This window comes from Erythrolamprus reginae, chromosome 3, assembly GCF_031021105.1.
Source record: "Erythrolamprus reginae isolate rEryReg1 chromosome 3, rEryReg1.hap1, whole genome shotgun sequence".
Taxonomy (NCBI): domain Eukaryota; kingdom Metazoa; phylum Chordata; class Lepidosauria; order Squamata; family Dipsadidae; genus Erythrolamprus; species Erythrolamprus reginae.
Genome location: NC_091952.1, coordinates 44,032,790 through 44,054,794, shown reverse-complemented (window position 1 = coordinate 44,054,794; position 22,005 = coordinate 44,032,790). Strand labels below are relative to the sequence as shown.

Below are 22,005 nucleotides of genomic sequence, written 5' to 3'. Positions count from 1 at the left end.
TGGATTATTAAATATTGAATTTTGGGGGGATTTTTTTTCCAATTCTTAATAGAAAGCATTCTGGAGTAAATTATAATTCCATGCCTATTATTTCTTGTAAGCATCTTTGTATCATTTTTCCAGAAACCCTTAACTTTGGGACAGGCCCACCATTAGGTCCCACAGAGTGGGCCTTCTCCGGATCCCGTCAACAAAACAATGTCGTTTGGCAGGGCCCAGGGGAAGAGCCTTCTCTGTGGCGGCCCCGGCCCTCTGGAACCAACTCCCCCAGGAGATTAGAATTGCCCCCACCCTCCTTGCCTTTCGTAAACTCCTTAAAACCCACCTCTGTCATCAAGCATGGGGGAACTGAGACATCTCCCCCTGCCTATGTAGTTCTAGTGCATGATATGACTGTATGTATGTTTTTATCTTGGGGTTCCTTGCTTTTAGATTTTTAAATGTGTAATTGTTATCTTAGATTTGAATTATTAGATTTGTCAATATATATTGTTTTTGTCACTGTTGTGAGCCGCCCCGAGTCTGCGGAGAGGGGCGGCATACAAATCTAATAAATAATAATAATAATTAATGAAAGAAGGTATCTAACTCTCTTTTGCATTTCCAGCAGTTCAAACTGGAATTTGGATATATTTTTGCCAATCTAAATGGTGCTAAGTACCACCTATAAAACATTTTGTAGTAATTTTCATGAATGCCACTGATTTTGTAATTTTGCAATTAATATTCCAAGTCTTCTTTTATTAATCACATCACTTATTTAAAGCACTTTAGCATATTTTGCATAAATAGGATCCAAAGCAGCTACATGGAGTCTTCATTTAATGATCGGTCACATAGCAGCCATTCAAAATTACAGCAGATTCCCCAAAAGCTACTTTTGACCTGGTCCCAAAGTTATAGCTGCTGCAGTGGCCCACAGTTGTTCACATTTACCACCAATCACAGGGACACAGCCAACTCCCGCTGCGCATCTCTCCCACCATCCTATTCTACCGGATCCCTGCAGGCCTTGAGCCTGCTTCCCAGCCCACCGTACTCCATACCTTTCTCCTCATTTATATGTTTTGAAGACCATTAGAGATTGGATTAGGGAAGCAGAAAGGATCATTTCATCATGTGGCTAATTCCAAAAGTGACCACCATTTATCAGTTACCTTGAACTGTGGCCCCTTGGAAAATGGCAGCCATTTCCATAACTGCACCACATAACCATGTGACAAAGCAATCCATTCTACTTAATTAACATACTCAGTTCAGCAACCTAGAGCTCCGGAACTCTTCAAAACTGATACGTGATTGGTGGGGAGGAGGTCTAAGCCTTGTGGGAATGGGGAAGAAGGCTGAGGCCTGCAGAGATCCAGGCAGGAAGGGGAGAAGCAGACTCAAGGGCTATGGGAAGCAGACCAGGGGTGTCTCAGGGATGGGGAGGCCTTGGGAGATGTGTCTGAACTGCACTAATCCTCCCACGGCCTCCCCCAAATTGAGACACCACATGTTCTGCTTAACAACATGCATGACATATTTTAACAACTGCAATAGGGAGATTGGGCGGTAGGAGTCATTAAAAAAAGCCATGTTGCTTAATGGCTATCACCATTTGCAAGGATAATGGGAAGATTCCAATATGGTCATATATTAAGGAAATCTGTGCAATAATCAAATTACTAAAAGAGACATGAAAGCCAGTTTAGCTGTTGGTTAAGGTACCAGACTAGAAGCTAGAAATATTGTAGTCCATTCTTAAGCAGCTCAGTTGGGTAACCTTGCACTATTCCTAGGAAGGAGACAGTAGTGAACCAAAGGTGGCGAAGAAAACTTCAGAACTGCCCCAGGCGGTAGCTAGGAGTCAACACTAAGTGAAGGGCACTCCTAAGGGGGAGGGAGGGAGGGAGAAATGATGGCGGATTGTATGATATACATGTCCCTCCCAAATGCATGCTGGAAACCAGTGTTAATCTCTACTCCAACAATAATATATCATTCACTGAGATTGGTAACTATCAGTAAACCAGACTACTAAATACTATGGTAATACAATGGTTGATAAAGTTCAGAATTAATTATTAGGGCCAATATGTTATAATGGAGGGAACATTGTACATAAACCAGGGAAAAGCAGGTTTAAAACCCCATTCGTATATGAAATCATTTTCTCCCAGTCTAAACTGCCCCGGAGGATACAACATAGAATGGATCAAGAATGTTACACCAAACTCTTTAGGGAGACAGTCCAATTGGATGGGGGTGGGAGGAATTGATCATTGCTCATATCATTTTGAACACCATTTCAAAATAGTAGTTTCAATATAAATGTGATTAATATAATCCTTAAATCATACAAATCAGTCTAATAAATAGTAGCATGCATGTACTGCCTCCACAGCAATGATTTATAAAATAGGAACTCAGAACCAGAACATTTACCTTATGGCTTTATGTGCCTAGCACTGCTCAAGCCATCCATAACAAATTGCACGAGTGAGCTTTTAAGATCACGATTTTTCAGTTTTAGATACTATTGGAGCTCTCCCCCCACCAAGTTTTGGGACAAACCATATCCTCTTCAACTGCCTGGGATATTATGAAAATTATAATACAACAAAACTGGAATCAGGATTTGAAAAAGTTGTATTAATGACTGTATGACTGAACTGGTGGTAATTGTAAAAGGTAGGTTTAAATCAAGTGTACATATTAGGTACATGCTTTCAGGTGCCAGATATATAATGCTCTGCACATAACGATATTCACAGAGAATCAATAAATTCAAATCTTTCAAACCGTCAAGTCTAACCCCTTGTCCTGTGCCAGAAACCAAATTAAAGGTTCTATGACAGATGATGTCCGGCTTCTGGTTGAATACATCCAGTGACGGATGTACACCTTTTGCATAATTGGTTCTGCTGTAAAATTGCTCTTATTGAAATCATTACTAGAATTTAACTTGATACAGCCTTTCTATAATTTAAATCCACTACATCATGTCCTGCATTCTGAAGTAATGGAGAACAAGGCCTGGCCTTCCTCTTTGTGGTACCCTTTAAGGTATTTGAAGAGCGCTTATTATAATCATCCTCAATTTTCCTCTCCTAAGGCTAAGTACCTCCAATTCTTTCATGGAATTTAGTTTCTATTCCCTTGGTCATCCTTGCTGTTTTTCTCTGAAGCTATTCTAGTTTGTCTGAATCATCTTCAACTGTGCAATCCAAAACTGAGTGCAGAACTCAAGATTCAGATCATTGCAGAATAAAATGAAATTATTAATTCTGTTTAAATAGGTAGAAAGTACTATTATCAAGCCATCTGTACTATCAAATGAGAATCAAAGTTTGGGTATTTTGTTAAATTATAAATTTGGATTTAAGTGATATTGATGTGCTTACACACCAGTGGACCACCATTTAAGAGAGATCACGTACCATCCAATCCACTACTATTCTTGATATTCTTAAAGACTAGAAAGGGCTACAAAATAACTTCCAGAGATTTTGGAAGTCTAGTCAAAGCATAAACCTCTGGAATCAGCTCCCCCCGGAGATTAGAACTGCCCCCACCCTCCTTGCCTTTCGTAAACTTCTTAAGACCCATCTCTGCCGTCAGACATGGGGAAACTGAGACATCTCCCACGGGACCTATACAGTTTATACATGGTATGTTTGTGTGTATGTTTGCTTTTAATAATGGGGTTTTTAGTGTTTTTTTTTTATTATTAGATTTGTTTTTACATTGTCTTTGTTATTGTTGTGAGCCGCCCCAAGTCTACGGAGAGGGGCAGCATACAAATCTTATTAATAATAATAATAATAATAATAATAATAATAATAATTAGAAAGGGTATAACTTCTGAAAATACCACACCATTATTACTTTTCCTAAGAAAAGTAACGTCCTAAGAATGGATTGTAAATGTCTATGGTGATTCTCAATCAAGGTGCTTTTTGAAAAGCAATTGGACTTTCTTGGGGGGTTTTTCCTGGAAAATATTTCACCTCATCCAAGAAGCTTCTTCAGTTCTGACTGCATATTAGGTATTGTTCATTTAACCAGAAACTTTTCATCTCCTCATAGAATTATGAAAAATTTTAGATTTATTGTAGGTCATATTGTATGACTACAGTCCGAAAAGGTCCACAAGTTGGGCCAAAACACACAGCCCTCTCTCCCTCCAAGTACAATCCACAAAAGAAGTGAAGTAGAGCTACAGTATATGTCCTTGCATTGTATTTATTTTAATAGCTTAGAAAATGGTAAGAGAAATAAAATTATATTTGATTGTGATCTCATGAGTCATACTTGAATTTATTAAAAGTTCTTGTTGCCAAGTTCAGATCAAGAATATAATGTAAGAATACATAGCCAAAGTTCAATTATTTTATTTACTCACACTATATAGACAGAATCTTGCCAGACTAAAGATATATTTATTTATTTATTTATTTATTATTTATTTATTGGATTTGTATGCCGCCCCTCTCCAGAGACTCGGGGCGGCTAACAGCAACAATAAAACAGTGTACAATAGTAATTTGGTATTGATGATTAAAAATCTATTAATATAAAAACCAAACATACATACATACATACCATGCATAGAATTGTAAAGGCCTAGGGGGAAAGAGGATCTCAATTCCCCCATGACTGGCGGCAGAGGTGGGTTTTAAGTTGTTTACGAAAGGCAAGGAGGGTGGGGGCAGTTCTAATCTCTGGGGGAGTTGGTTCCAGAGGGCCGGGGCCGCCACAAAGAAGGCTCTTCCCCTGGGTCCCGCTAGGCGACATTGCTTAGTTGACGGGACCCGGAGAAGATCCACTCTGTGGGACCTAATTGGTCGCTGGGATTCGTGCAGCAGAAGGCGGTCCCTGAGGTAATCTGGTCCGGTGCCATGAAGGGCTTTATAGGTCATAACCAACACTTTGAATTGTGACCGGAAACTGATCGGCAACCAATGCAGACTGCGGAGTGTTGGTGTAACATGGGCATATTTGGGAAAGCCCATGATTGCTCTCGCAGCTGCATTCTGCACGATCTGAAGTTTCCGAACATTTTTCAAAGGTAGCCCCATGTAGAGAGCGTTACAGTAGTCAAGCCTCGAGGTGATGAGGTGATATTACTTTCACCCTAGTGAATATACCAAGAGATTTTAGGCAATGGCTATCCTAAATCTCTTCTTCTATCTCCAATCTAGCTCCAGGCTGTGTTGTCTCTTGTTTTGTCCTCCCCTCCACCCTCTTTGGAATATGCTTCCTGGGACACTGCCATTTCATTGTAGGCTATCACACCATCTCCTACACATTTCATTATACCGATACAGCCCTGAAGAGTAACAGCAGATTTTTCCATCCCCACCCTGTGGCCTCAAGAATGAAGAGATATGGACAAATGTATTTGAAATTGTAGCCTTTTTAAAAAAAATTGTGGAAATATACTTCTTCTGAAGTAGTACTAAATAAGAACCTGATTCCTTTGTCCTACCGTCTCAAAATCAGATTAATTTTAAGAATGAAAAAAATCATTCACATATGATAAAAAGTTCTGGTTTGCTTTGATCACTGTATATTGAACCAAGATTTATTTTGGTTTGGATATAACTCTGTATTTACACAACATGCTCAGCTAAATCTAAAACCATATTATAATACAATGTAGGACATATATAAATCTCGCAACAGGGTGCATGATATTTTGCTGATCTGTTGAAAACTACTTATTACAAACATTAACATTTACAGCATAATTTATTTTAACAATATCAAAATAGTACCAAAGTTTCCTGGGCGGGAGAAGGATTGTTACTGAAATCCTATTAAAATGATACCTCTCCATCTGACACTGCAAAATTGTTCTGGTTTTCAAGGTTCTCTTTCCCTTGTATAACTTGCCTTTTAACTGTTTTAGTATAAGAAGCTTGTATATCTTTTTTTTAAAGTCTAGCATTTGGTTAAAAGGACACATTCTAGAAATAATGCCACTTACACCTATTAAGTAGGGACAAGTTATTTGGTATAAAAGCATATTTTTTTAAAACGCTTTTACAAGCACCATCACCAAGCTTTCCATAGAAACTACTATAGATATTGTAAAAAAAAGTAATGTGTTGAAATAACATTATCTAGAAAAATACATTGTCCTATAGCACTGTTTTCTTTCTCTATTTCTGTAGCATATGACCATGGCATACCAATATAAATTTTGAAGATGCTCTTGCTAAACTTCTATTTTAGCAGGAAAAACTGATTTAATGCATTAATAACCCCTTAAATTAAGTCTGAACACTGGCACAGAAATTAGATTACAAGATTCAGCCCTGATAAACTCTGGTTCAAATAAGCCATGATATTAGCTTATGCTTTACTTAGAATGACTGGAGGATTGTCTTATAGTTTGAATCTGTTTAAAAAATGAGATGAGAGGGAAATGGAAAAATATACATTTGTATGGAAAAAAGATCAGAACAAGGGCTTGAAGAAGACGCCATACTTCACATCACTAATAGTGGGACTGGTCCAGGACTTATATATACAGTAGTATATAATATCTGCCTAGCAGCTATGAACACTTAATAATACTCAGGTTTGCAACTAATTTTTGCATGGTGAAAAAATAGCCAATAAATTTCAGCTTTATGGGATCTTTGTACATAATACCAATATTTAAATTTTATAGGTAGATTTATAATAAAACAAATGAAATCTGTACACGTAATATAAATCAGGCAGATAATTCCAATAGCTGGTTTTTCATAAAAAGCAGATAAATTAATTGCAGTTGTATTTTCTGAATCATTATTTAAACTTAATATTAACCGCTCCAAACTTGACTGTAAAAAATATGACTTCAGTAACCGAGTTGTCGAAGCGTGGACAATAGTGTCATCCCCAAACCCCAACCCTTTACCCTTAGATTATCTACGGTTGACCTATCCAGATTCCTAAGAGGTCAGTAAGGGGCGAGTACAAGTGCACTAGAGTGCCTTCCGTCCCCTGTCCTATTGCTCTCCTATATCTCCTATACCTTTCTTCTATTCCTATATCTCTTCTTCTATTCTTTTATTGATATGTTCTATTGCTATATCTTCTTTTCTATTACAGTATTTCTTAGAGATATTTTACTATGAGTATCTCCTCTATAACCTTCATCATGTATTTTACTATGTGTATATAGATATATACCCACTAAAACCCTCATTGTGTATTGGACAAAATAAATAAATAAATAAATAATTCTGCAATTTTTATATGAAAAGATAGGACAGACTAAAGAGTAAACTAATAAAAATTAGGAAATCCAAAATAATTGTTTTTGTCTCCATTATGGTCCAGTTACCAATCAATGCAACTAATATAAGATTTTCAAGATACAAACAAATCCATATCCTAACATGTATGGTCATGATCAATTATGGTCATACAAGAAGTAGATCCATCTCTGATAAATTGACCAAAAGCATATAAAGGCATCCTGATCATAAAAACTATCTGGACCAGCTGTCTGCTCAAAGTAAGAATTATACTTCTCTTTTGTCTGGATAGAATATTATCAGTATATTAATTCTTCTATGCAGCTATAACAGTGTAGAATAAAATCATACAGGTCAATGAATTAAGTCTGAAGTCACAGCACTTTTTCAAAGGAATGAAAACAAAACAAATAATTCCTGTTATGCACAGCACAATAAAATACTGCAATGTTCTTAAAAGCCAAGCCCAATAAATGGATAATCCTTATTTAGCATTTAAGTAAAAATTATCTATTCTATTAAAACGACCAAGAGCCAAAACCAGCCAGAAGAAATTGATCAATTTAATCCAGCAATTTTTGAATCTGAATATATAATATATTCAGAATATGTTACACTGATTCAGTCAAAATAGTGAAGATTAAAATAAACCTGTGAGATAGAATTCTCACATTAAATTGGGCGATTTAAAGTATACCCTCCTAGCAATCTGATGGAATAATGTAGCTTCCTTTATAATCCATGACATGCAAGAGTGTATACAGAGTGTATACAGTATGCCATTTTTGATTTTTTTATTCACACTATATGATAAGCCATAGACTGTTTTAAACTTGATTTGCTGACCCAACTAAAGTCAGTTTTGGAGATGAGAAGTTCTTAATTTACATTTCTTTGAACTAGATCAAAAGTTTAGGGTTAGGCTGAATAGAAAATCAAGGCAAAAGTAAATCATTTAAACATAATCAAACCCTCTATTCTATATTTGTGTTTCATAACATACAAACAACTATTTCAAATTCAGATTGGCTTTCTCATAGCAAATAACATTCTATCTTAGCACAAATATGTGCATCCACCCAAAATAGTTCTCGTTTTCCACCATATTATAATTATAATTTCTGTTTTGCACTATCCCAAATCGCTGTGAATAAAACAGCACACAAGTTTAATAAATTAATGTTATTAATAATATTTTGATAAATTCTATGCTTATAATTACTAAACTTCTACAATAGTCACACAATAGTCATATTGACAACTTTCATCTAATGATGAATATCATTCACTACAAGCCAAAGCAGGTATATTACAAAATAAATATGGAATGAAAATACATCTAAATATTTGTATGCTGCTCAGAGATGCACATGAGATGAGCAGTTACAAAAATATGATTTTAAAAATATTTTTTCCTAATGTTTAAGATTGTATTCCTTGAATTGTCATTAATATTCATATCAAACTTTAATTCATGACAATATTTTATATTCGGTAATTAGCTGTTACATATTTCTGTTCAATTGCTTTATGTTATCAGTATAGCATGTAAAGTGTATACAGTATGCCGTTTTTGATTTTTTTAAAAATGCTAGACAAATTTGTATGATACTAAACTAACCCAACTCCTTTCTAGGAGTGACAGATGGATAACATTATATCCATACAAACTATGGCTCTTCTTGATGCGTAGAGTAAATTATTATTATTATTATTATTATTATTATTATTATTATTATTATTATTATTAATTAGATTTATATGCCACCCCTCTCCGAAGACTTGGGGCAGCTAGTATTAGTATTTTTTTTAATTAAACAGAATTGGAAAAGAAATGAATACCATTTCAATACAATACATTTTCTAATTCTGGTTAATATTAACCAAAAATGACAGCCACTTTGTATAACATATGTCACTAATATACAGAAGACTAAGAAGCTACTTCAGACCAGGACAAATTCCAGGCAAAGCAGTGTTAAGCTTCCAGGCAAAATTCCAGGCAATGTAACTGCCAAATTTTGAATGAATATACAATATGAGATTACATCATCTACAGTAAGTCTAAGCAAATGTTAATAGAAAGTGTGGTAAAAAAGTTCTTGGCAAACGAGGAAGATTTAGATTGTTAAATCTAAATGAAACGTGGTTGAAGGTTATAGTTGATACCCTATGTGGGGGGGGAAGTCTTGCAATGATATAAAACTCATATCTTGCTAAATAGAAAAACATGCTTCTTTATCAAATAATTGAAGTTTGTAAGTAGCTGCAAAATGTTTCAAGAATACAAATTAAACAAATAAAAATGGCTGAAGAAGCTGAAAAATATATGAATGACAACTTAATTGTTTAGGGGAGACTCATATAGTCGAAGCAAAACACTATCAATTGTCATATCTTTTATTCTGTTTGGATTTTAAATGACAGAAGAATAAAATGATGAGATTCTATAAGATTCTACATCAGATACAGCACATACTATAATGATAGGAAAATATATATTGGAAATTAATATATACATACTTGATTATGTTTTATATAAATAAAATTGTTAATTGCTAAGTGTAATAACAATACATGAAGCCAGTGTTTTTCAACCAGTGTGCCGTGGCACACTAGTGTGCCGTGAGACATGGTCAGGTGTGCCATGGGGAAATTAAACATGGGTCCCCAAACTACCATTCCTGCCAGACTATCCCTTTTGTGTTCATCAAAACAGTCCCAGGTTTCACACTAAGTGAGTATAAATACCTTTAGAAACTATATTAACTATATGTATAATATGTACTGTGTTAGAGTGTTAGATTGTGTCATTTTGCTTGGTGGTGTGCCCCAGGATTTTGTAAATGTAAAAAATGTGCTGCGGCTCAAAAAAGGTTGAAAATTACTGCATTAAGCCTTCTTTTTCCTGTTGTGGCTTTTTGTTTTTAAGACCTGTTTGTAATTTTTTAATGTAATTTATAATTATCTTTGACTTTTATTTTATTTTTCTTGTTTTATCAATATTTATATAAAAAATAACAATACAGCATATAATACCCAAATTTACTTGAAGATACTTATTATTAAAATGCACTTTGAGGCATTAGAATATAAAGTCTTTCATTCAACAAATACTTTTGAGTGTGCAAACTATTCCATCCTATACACTGTAGATAAAGTAGAATTCAACATTATCATTAGAGTAATCAGATTTATTTATCAATTTGGAAATATCCAGATTTCTAAAAGAAAAGCTAGTTTTGTCCTCAAAAAGACCCCAAGATATTTGTAAAGAAGGAAACAGCCAAATTTATCTAAAATATATACAGTGATCCCTCGATTATCGTGAGGGTTCCGTTCCAAGACCCCTCGCGATAATCGATTTTCCGCGATATAGTGGTGCGGAAGTAAAAACACCATCTGTGCATGCGCGCCCTTTTTTTCCATGGCCGCACATGCGCAGATGGTGTTTTTACTTCCGCACCTGGGAAGACCCAGGGAAGGTTCCTTCCGCTGCCCAGCAGCTGATCTGCTCGGCAGCGCTGCAGCAGCGAGGAGCCGAAGATCCGGGTTTCCCCGCCGCCCACGCAAAGGAGGGAACACTCAAATAACACATCCTAGATCTGAATGAATGAAATATTCTCATTGAATACTTTGTTCTGTACAAAGTTGAATGTGCACAACAGCATGTGAAATTGATTGTCAATCAGTGTTGCTTCCTAAGTTGTATTGTGTTGTTTAAGTGTTCCTTTTATTTGTGGAGTTATATTGTATTGTTTAAGTGTTCCTTTTATTTTTTTGAGCAGTGTATTATAATAATAATAATAATAATAATAATAATAATAACAACAACAACAACAACAACAACAACAGAGTTGGAAGTTTGACTGATGATATTGTGCTACAAAATGCAGCATATCAATCTCGTTTGTTGTGTATTGCTGTTTTTTGTGAATAAAATAATAGAGATGGAAGGGATCTTGGAGGTCTTCTAGTCCAATCCCCCTGCTTCGGCAGGAATCCCTACACTACCTTCAGACAAATGGTTATCCAACATCTTCTTAAAAACTTCCAGTGTTGGAACATTCGCAACTTCTGGAGGCAAGCTGTTCCACTTGCTCTAACTGTCAGGAAATTTCTCCTTAGTTCTAAGTTACTTTTCTCCTTTCACCCATTGCTTCTTGTTCTACCCTCAGTTGCTTTGGAGAATAGGCCGACTCCTCCTTTGTGGCAACCCCTGAGATATTGGAACACTGCTATCATGTTTCCCCTTGTCCTTTTCATTAAACTAAACACCCAGTTCCTGCAACCGTTCTTCATGTTTTAGCCTCCAGTCCCCTAATCGTTTTTGTTGCTCCTCTCTGCACTCTTTCTAGCTTCTCAACATCCTTTTAAGATCGTGGCAACCAAAATTGAATGCAGTGTGGCCTTACCAAGGCATTATAAAGAAGTATTAACACTTCTGGTGATCTTGATTCTGTCTCTGTTAATGCAGCCTTGAACTGTGTTGGCTTTTTTGGCAGCTGCTGCGCACTGCTGGCTCATATTTAAATGATGTCCACTAGGACTCCAAGATCCCTCTCACAGTTACTACCGTTGAGCAAGTTACAACATATATTGTACCTGTGCATTTTGTTTTTCTTGTCTAAATGTAGAACCTTATTTTTTCACTACTGAATTTTATTTTGTTTGATAGCACCCAATGTTCAAGTCTGCCAAGATCCTTCTGTATCTTGAGCCTATCTTTCGGAGAGTTGATTATTCCTGGTGTCATCTGCAAATTTGTGAGTTCCCCATCTATCTAGCCTCTTGTCCAAGTCATTGATGATGTTGAAGAGTACTGGGCCTAAAACAGAGCCTTGGGGTACTCCACTGCAGTTCCATTGACCACTACAGATTGAGTGCGGTTGGTTAGACAGTTTTGAATCCATCTGGTGGTATTGCTGTCCATCCCACATTTTTCTACTTTATCTAGTAGTAGGTTATTATAATAATTATTATTATTAATTAGATTTGTATGCTGCCCCTCTCCATAGACTCGGGGCGGCTCACAACAATAAAACAATGTATAACAAATCTAATAATTAAAAGTCACTAAAAACCCCTTATTAAAAAACAAAACATACACAGAAATATACCATGCATAAACTGTATAGGCCCGGGGGAGATATCTCAGTTCCCCCATGCCTGGCGGCAGAGGTAGGTTTTAAGTTTACGAAAGACAAGGAGGGTGGGGGCAATTCTAATCTCTGGGGGGAGCTGGTTCCAGAGGGTCGGGGCCGCCACAGAGAAGAGTCCCGCCAGACAACGTTGTTTAGTCGACGGGACCCGGAAAAAGCCAACACTGTGAGACCTAACCAGTCGCTGGGATTCGTGCTGCAGAAGGCGGTCTCTGAGATATCCTGGGCCGATGTCATGAAGGGCTTTATAGGTCATAACCAACACTTTGAATTGTGACTGGAAACTGATCAGCAACCAATGCAGACTGAAGAGTGTTGGTGTGACATGGGCATCCTAGGGAAGCCCGCGATTGCTCTCGCAGCTGCATTTTGCACGATCTGAAGTTTCCGAACACTCTTCAAAGATAGCCCCATGTAGAGTGTTACAGTAGTCGAACCTCGAGGTGATGAGGGCATGAGTGACTGTGAGCAGTGACTCCTGGTCCAAATAGGGCCGCAACTGGTGCACCAGGCGAACCTGGGCAAACGCCCCCCTCACCACAGCTGAAAGATGGTTTTCTAATGTTAGCTGTGAATCGAGGACGCCCAAGTTGCGAACCCTCTCTGGGGGGGTCAATAATTTCCCCCCCCCCAGGATGATGGACGGACAGATGGAATTGTCCTTGGGAGGCAAAACCCACAGCCACTCCATCTTATCAGGTTGAGCTTGAGTCTGTTGACACCCATCCAGACCCCAACAGCCTCCAGGCACCGGCACATCACTTCCACTTCCAGGTTATGGTCTACTTTGTCAAATGCCTTACTGAAGTCCAAGTAAACTACATCAACAGCATTCCTCACTGCTGGTTCATATTTAAATAGTTGTCCACTAGGACTTCAAGAGCCCTTTCAGAGTTACTATTGTTGAGCAATATTTCAGATATACTGTACCTGTGCGTTATGTTTTTCTTGCCTAAATGAAATGCCTTACTTTTTTCAGCATTGAATTTCATTTTTCAAATCTTCAGTCATTTAAAATGGTAGATTACAAATTATACTGGCCAAGTTTTTAACATTGTTTGAATACCTCATAATGTTTTATTCATAAATAAAGTACAATAAGAATTAATAATCAAAATTTGAGGGCAAAAAAGAGCAAGCAACCACAATATATCTTAGTGTACATTAGGATGGATCCATGAGATATGATGAGATAAACTCTTATGTAAATTTAATATTATAAATTCATTATTTTTCAGAAAAGGAAGATTTGATAAAAATATTCATGTATAAGAACTTAGCAGTGGAAAACAATGACCATAACACGATACAAGAAAAATGTACCATGGCTAATCAGATGGCCTAGGTCCGTGATGGCAAGCTTGCAGCATGTGGTGCCCTGTCTGCAGGCACAAGCTCTTGACCAGCTCAACTCTTCTGCACATACACGAATGCCTCCTGCCAGCCAGCTGATTTTCAGGTCAGACAAGCTTATGCTTTCTCCTCACTTTCTACAGCCTGTGCCTTCCTAGATCTCTGGAGATTCCACCCCAGCACTGTTTGGGCATGAAAGGCTTTTCCCCATTCCCAGCTCCATTTGGGGATGGGAGGCTTCCCAACACCCCCCCCCCCCAGCTCCTTTTGGTGAAAGAGGCTTCCCGCCCCCAGCTATGTTTGGGGATGGGATGCTTTTCCCCGCTCCCACCGCTGTTTGGGAATGGGAGGTATGGGCGATGCGTGTGTGGTGTGTCGCACATGCTTGTGCAGAGGGCGGGACATGCAGGAGGAGCATGTGTGTGGGCACTCATGAGCAACAGTGTATGCATGCACACTTTCAGCACATGAGGGGGGAAAGGTTTGCCATCACTAACCTAGGTAAACATACATGATGAACACAATATTTCAACCTTAAATCACAAAATATTTTTGGTCATGAATAAAAAAATTATCCTTCCCCACATGGATTTCTAATAACATCCATTCTGGGAGCTCTGATTCCATATTCAAGAGATTTGTATGCCTGGGTAGTTACCAAATGGACAATTTTTAAAAAAATTAAGGCTTCTTTTAAGTGAAGGACAAATATTTATTTGCAGAGGAAATAATCTAAGTCTTGTATCTAAATTAGATGTTTAGTCTGGCATATTTAACACAAAGCAAGCTCACATTTTTCTATCAGTACAGTAACAGATATATTTTAATAAGATTTCTGTTTCCAAGTCTTTAAAGAGTGCATCCTGTGAATACAATATTGCCAAGGAGATCCTACTGGTAATGAGATTTACTGCCTAATAAATGCTTTAGGATTACAGCCTACTCAATATCTTCATCACTGCATTTCTCCAGAAACCATACTTTCTTTCAAAGATCATATATACAGTATATACTTCTATCCACATTATCTATGTTATTTTCCAATTTACAACCCCAAATACTAAGTTTATTGTTTAAAAGGGAAACTATTAGCATGGTATATTTCCACCAACCATGCTCTTGAATAGAATACTGTTCTTTATTGGCCCAGTGTGATTGGACATAGAAGGAATTTGTCTTTGATGCATATGCTTTCAATGTAAAGAAAAAATAAAATATATTCATCAAGAATCATAAGATACAACACTTTGTGATAGTCACAGGATACTAATAAGCAATCAAATCATACTAGGAAACAAAAAAACCCAATATACGTTGTAAAGATACAAGCAACATGAATATAACCAAAAGTGGGAAGAGATTCCTTCCCACTTATGGTTATATCCATATTTATTATTTATTTATTTATTGGACTTATATGCTGCCCCTCTCTATGGACTCAGTTGCTGTGTATTTATATTGCTGTATCTTTACAACTTATATTGTTTTATATGAGAAGAAGAATACAGTCTTAGTGGTTAATTTGACAGTGTTATGGGAATCAGTTGCTTAGCAGAGTGATGAAATTGGGGGTTAAAGACGCAGCATGGCCTTCTCCATTTCGAAAAGACACTTGTCCAGCAGGCCAAGGCAAAGAGGCAGTCTTGGAACCAGCGAAATCTGGGGGCCAGGCAGGGGACAGAATGGATCCGCCCTCAGTGTGGAAGAGATTGCCACTCTCAGATTGACCTTTTTAGCCATACTAGATGCTGTTCAAGGAACTCTTTCCAGGGAATGATACCATACTCTTTCAAGCCTGAAGGTTGCCAATGACAATGGCTTTTTTTTTTTGGGGGGGGGGGGGGCTGTCCTTGTGTCTTGTAGTTCTGATGTGCAGAAAAACAAATTAAATAAACTACTCATCTCTCTTTTTTGAGTTTTAATCTTCACTCAGACAAGACTTTTCATATTTAACATGTTCACACCAGCCATGACCCCCCCCCCCCAAAAAAAAACCAGGTGCATCACTTCTGGTTGAGATCTAAACTCCATTCTTGCCCATGCACCTGAGCAACTGCCTTTCAATTACTTGTCCTTTTATTCCCACAGCCTGAATTTCAGAGAACTTCTGGAGCAAAGCACAGGGAGTTGAACAGTCTTCCCCTCTAAAACTGATAAATAGTGCAACCAATATAAGTGTACCAGAGTGCCTTCCGTCCCCTGTCCTAATGTTTCTCTTTTACTAGTATCATGTATATAAATACTATATCTTTGTATACCACCAAGTACGTGACAAAACAAATAAATAAAATAAATAAATATCATCACATCAAGACGTTAGCCATTAACAGAATCTCGGACCAAGTACACCCATCCCTTCCCCACAAGCCACAGCTGTTCCTTCCCATATAGCTTTATTTCCCTTTTGGTTCCATAAACCTTCGGCTTAGTGCAGCCCCGGGATCCCCCAGTGCAACTTGCCAGCCAGGCCTCATTGAGTCTTTCCCTCGTACCTCCACCTCCCAATTCATCGCTTCTCTCGATTCGGTTAACTGAGCTGCTGCAACCTCCCTCCCAACACGGCCCCAACCAGCGCTAAGCAGCGAAGCTGGCCATTCCGCATCCCAGAATCGGCGGGGATTCGTAAAATCCGTCACCGCAGGCCGAGCTCCATCCCCCCCACCAACGCATCCTACACCGCGCCCCCCAATCTTGGCCTCAGGGCCCACCTAGGCCGCCAGAGTCCCAACCGGCAGGCCCTTCCCATCCTCGCCACTCAGGCATTCACCAGTCAGTCAACCCCCGGCCACCCCCGCCCCCAGGATAGCCCCGGTCACCCCCATCCCTCAGCACCACGAGTCCCCAACAGCAGCCACTCACCTTCGCGCCCTCTGACCCTCGAACTCAATATAAACGACAGCAGTGTCAGCCAACCCCGACGGAGGTTCCCGCCCTAGGGGGCGGGCTTCTTGGTTTGCGGGCATGCGCGTGAAAAAAAATATTGCCGCGCGCCTCTTGCGTCTTCTGGCATTGTGGGATACGTAGTTTTTTGGGGGGTTTTGAATCCTTGTCTGAGGGAGGCGGGGAGGGATTCCGCAGGTAGCGTGTTGGAATCTTCCGCTCTCTGAGGAGTTGGCTCAGGAAGGAAAGCTGCTCGGGTTGGCGTTGTCGCACAAAGGCTGCCTTAACGTCACGAATGTTATCATTCATTGTCAACATTTAGCCTTCGGAATATTTTGCTTTTGATTCTGAGTATTTTAATCAATAAAGTTGCTGGTTGTGTGAATTATACACACACACACACACACACACACATGTATTCACCAATAGCTGTTTCATGGTAAAATGTCTCACTGAATTCATCTGAAGATGTCAGATTATGCAGAAGAAGTACTGTATTTGCATTCCATCTTTCTCTGTGCACCTTCCAGCTTGCTTTAGAAGTCTGGGAGATCTTCACAATTATATTTGGACACACAGGAAGGAAGCAGCAGGAGACAAAAAAAGCCCTCTGTTCATACACTGAATACTGGATGTGATATATTATTCTATATTTATCCTTCCTTTTACGTGTGTGTGTATACATTGCTCAAAAAAATTAAGGGAACACTTGAAAAACAATATAATTTCAAGTAAATCAAACTTCTGTGTAATCAAACTGTCCACTTAGGAAGCAACACTGATGGACAGTCAATTTCACATGCTGTTGTGCAAATGGAATAGTTGTGCAAATGAAATATTCAATGAGAATATTTCATTCATTCAGATATACCGTGCGTTAATTATAATAATAATTTATTAGATTATAAGGGGCGTGCATAAGCGCACTAGAGTGCCTTCCGTCCCCTGTCCTATAGTCTCTCCTATATCTCATATTTCTTCTCTACTATATCCTCTATAACCTTCATTGTGTATTATTGTGTATTGGACAAAATAAATAAATAAAAATAAAAAATTGTATGCCACCCCTCTCGGAAGACTCAGAGCGGCTGACAACAGTAATAACACTCAGTGTTATTGGAGTGTTCCCTTTATTTTTTTGAGCTGTATGTATGTATGAATATGTGTGTGTGTGTATATATATTTATTTATTTCAAGTTAGTGAACATATCTAAAACTGCTGTGCCCTATGTAGGGCTGTGAGGCCTATGTGCCTCACAGCCCTGCAAGGTCAGATGCTGAGAGAAAATGACTGAAAGTCTCTCAGATGGGTTTCATGCCTATTTTAACGGTTATAGATTTCATACCAGTTTCTAAGCCAGGCCTTTAACCACTACACCAAACCGCCTGTCACATATCAGTGAATGTAACATATAGTACTAACATTATTTTATTATAAAATATTTGTAATTAACCTTTACAATAAGCAACAGTCAAAGATGAGGTAGAGGACAGGTAAAGTGCTAGATTGAAACTGCAGACAAATCTATTTTCCACAGTCTTTTTACTTTAGCTGCATTTAACCTAAGGTTAAATGTAGTCTTTTAGTGCTATTTGCTCTCAGAGATTAATATTCTGTTCCGTGTATTACAGGTGTTCCCTGTGAAGACCAAGTTTAGGTAACTCAATGTGTTTCATTGACTGACTGATCGATTAAAATTGTAAAGCCTCAATACATGGCTCACAAACAGGCATTTTGAAAACCAAGCAAAATTCGTAATTGTGGAAGAAGACAGGAGTTCAAAGAAATAAAGTGCACAATTGTTTTATCAGGTAGAAGTTCAGGTATGGAAAAGGAACAAAAGCAGGGAAGAACCCCTTCTTTAATATGGAAGATATTTTTGTACAGAGTATCACTAGAGGAAACACAACATAATACTTCTGAAAAGATCTTAGGCTTTGAAGCTTATTATAGGATTTATTTTGACATATAATAGTGGTCTCTTTTAGATGGAGGCCTTCATTAGATGGTAATAATTACTTCACTTACAACATTACAAAGGACCTTTTGTTTATTTTACAATGGATATTTTATTCACTTTGAAATGGAATAAGGTACCTGGTATCTTTGGCTATATTATTGTATCTGAGTTACACCTAAGGCTTTGTTTCTACAGTGTTATTCTAGTGGATTATCATCTTTCTTCTCTTCTTTATATAGCGATATATACTTATAAGAATAGTGAAGATGCCACAGGTTGTAGAGTATGTTTCCTTGTTTATTAAATTTTCACTCCTGCTTTGTTATGAGATCAGTTTAGGGCAGCATACTTACCAATGCTTCTGAGTTTATTTTTCTCAGAACAAAAGCTCTGTGAGGTATGTTTGTCTAAGAAAGTGTGACTAACCCAAAATCACCCAGCTTGCTTTTATATCTAAGGATAGATTATAATTAATATTTTTCTGGGTTTTAGCCCAGCATTTTAACCACTATCCTAAACTAGTTCTCAAAATCACTGTCATAGCATCTGCCTAATACTAAGGCCCAAGAATCTGAGGTGACTCTTATAGCAGAAGCTAATTCCCCTTAACATTTATTCAGGGTTGTCTATTTGTCAAACTGAACTATGCTGATGCTAGGCTATATTATCTAGAATCATCTCAAACTTGACAATGTCCCTGTTCCTCAATCATTTGCTCCAGATCTATCCTATCTTCAGAGAGTACCGGAAGTGCACAAGCAACATATTGAAAATATAGCTGGAAAACATTGACTTACTCTTGTTGCATATATAATAGTCTGTTCATAAATTATTGAGATTATATGAGGAAAAATAAGGAAAAACGCTATGATGCAAAAGGTAGAACTGCTGTCACTGTCCCAATTCTTTTTGTTAGACATACCACATAAGAGGTGAAACAATGGCCTTGCGGGTACTTTGGAATTGCGGGCACCTAAGGAAGGGAGGAATAACAACAAGGGGGGGAAAGTGGTGATTAGCACAACCCAAGTATTGCCTCTACTCTACCCACTGGGGAGAGAAAGAGGCAATACAGTGTTCCCTCGATTTTCGCGGGTTCGAACTTTGCGAAAAGTCTACACCACGGTTTTTAAAAAATATTAATTAAAAAATACTTCGCGTTTTTTCCCTATACCATGATTTTTCCCGCCTGATGATGTCATATGTCATCGCCAAACTTTCGTCCACCTTTAATAAATATTTTTTTAATAAACTTTAATAAATAAACATGGTGAGTAATAATCTAAATGGTTGCTAAGGGAGTGGGAAATTGTAATTTAGGGGTTTAAAGTGTTAAGGGAAGGCTTGTGATACTGTTCATAGCCAAAAATAGTGTATATACTTCCGCATCTCTACTTCAAGGAAATTCTCGGAACGCATCCCCAGCAAAAATTGAGGGAGCACTGTACACAAAAGATAAACAAGGAACAGCAATTCCACCTGTTTACATGACTAAGCTAGCAACAGCTAAGCTAATTACATGAGGGAAAGAAGGGTGTGGGCCTGTGATGCAGGCAATGAGCAAAGTGGGCAGCATTATATAAAATCAACTGTCTTCAATGGGAATTTTAACACTATGACAACATTAGTAGAGGACTAACGAAAGCTTAGCTGATTTTAATAGTTTTTAATACATTTTAAAGCGTTCCGGAGAACACAATGGCTGTTGCCTCTTCATTTATAAATACAATATATAAAACTGTCCTAAAAATGTATACACACACACACACAGCGAGAGATTTTGAAATCTACTGTTAGGCAATGATGTTATTGACATCATTTTAAGATATATAAAATTGTGACCTAATTTTGGTGATCTTCTGGTCTTTTTCTCAGACAAAATGATACATGAAACCAGAAAGAAAAGGAAGACAAAAAAATGCTACTGTATATTGAAGCTATAAAGCATGTGTAATCAGAATTTAAAGCAAAATTTAAAAGATGGATTTAAATTTATGAGGGTACACCAGGGGCATTACCTGTCAAAGGTTTACTATACAATAACTCAGTACCATTCATAAAATCTTATCAGTAGTTCACTTACAATTTGTCATACAGGGAAAACAGAAGTGGCTTAACAATGCCCTTTATTCCATAATAAGAAGAACTGTCCATCCAAAATTTCCTAGTTGTCATACATTTTTCAGCATATAGCATGAAAAGAAACTCTAATGGATAACAACAAATTCTTTCATTTCAAAAAATAATAGACAGTATATATTGATGTAACTGATGTTAATTAAAATAAGCAGAGATGATAAAAAGTGCGCATATACTGTATAATACTAATGGGGCCAAAATCGGTACTTCTTCTATGGTTTGGAAAGGTGGAGGTAACAATCTATATAACCAGTCCTATTGAACAGTTCAGTCTAAAACAGCACAAGGTGTTTCCAAACATTTAAAAAAATGATTCTATATAAGATATGTTATGGTAATCCAGATAGGAAATAACTAAGATACAATATTTGTTTATTTATTAGATTTGTATGCCGCCCCTCTCCAAAGACTCGACTGGCATCATCTTCACAAAAATGATATCATTTGCATCAATTATAATGTGTGTTACATTTATCTGTTTGAAAATACTCATAATCAGTTTTGACAGCTTCACAAACAATTGTATTTGGCACAACAACTTTCTAAACATACATTATTCCTAAACTTAAACTAAATCCAGAAATGCATTCAAATGCTAAATAATGTAACTTCATTCAACAAAGTTTATATCCCATTTCCTGATCTACTATTTGACTGAATAGAAGACTCTGCCTCATACCGATTAAGGTTTCATTTAGATTTATCAAACAGACTCTGATTTAGAACTTGAGCTGTTTCTTGGTTTTAGCTAGAAAAATAGAATTCAGCTTATGTTAATGAAGTCCTTAATTCAGAATATTCGATATCTTGAGTTATATATAGATGGGCATCACAAATAGCCTCCAAACTATCCTTAAATCTTAAATTATTAACCTCATTGTACACTATTTTAAACTACTAAACAGACTTGTTAAATAGCTTAATGTAATTTATATTTTAGGTTCCATAAATATTTACTAAATTTTAGCAACTTTACCTCTATACCAGGTTTTCTCAGCATTAACAACTTTATGATGTATTGAATTCAACTCCCAGAATTCCCTAACTAACATATTTCAGCCTGAGAATCTGGGAAAGGATTACAACAGGGGAAAAAAATAAGTAGCTCATTGTGATCTTTCATATGCCTCCCATCCAAATGAAAAGCTATCCCATGTGCAGTTAAACAGAGAGCTGTAAAACAGCGTTAGACAGAAGTGTTATATAACCATCTTGAAAACAGACTCTATGCCAGCACAGTAATTACTGCTAAGTACAAATATTGTGACAATG

At 37.4% G+C, this 22,005-nt stretch overlaps 1 protein-coding gene across 1 annotated transcript in view; it reads right to left on the bottom strand.

The window, feature by feature from the left end:
• Positions 1–16,682, bottom strand: part of ERI3 (ERI1 exoribonuclease family member 3) — a 320,745-nt gene extending 304,063 nt beyond the window's left edge. The window contains exon 1 of the mRNA XM_070745043.1: positions 16,613–16,682. The gene's annotated coding sequence lies outside the window, so the exon portion shown is untranslated. The remainder of the gene's footprint in view (positions 1–16,612) is intronic.
• Between the last annotated feature and the right edge of the window lie 5,323 nt (positions 16,683–22,005).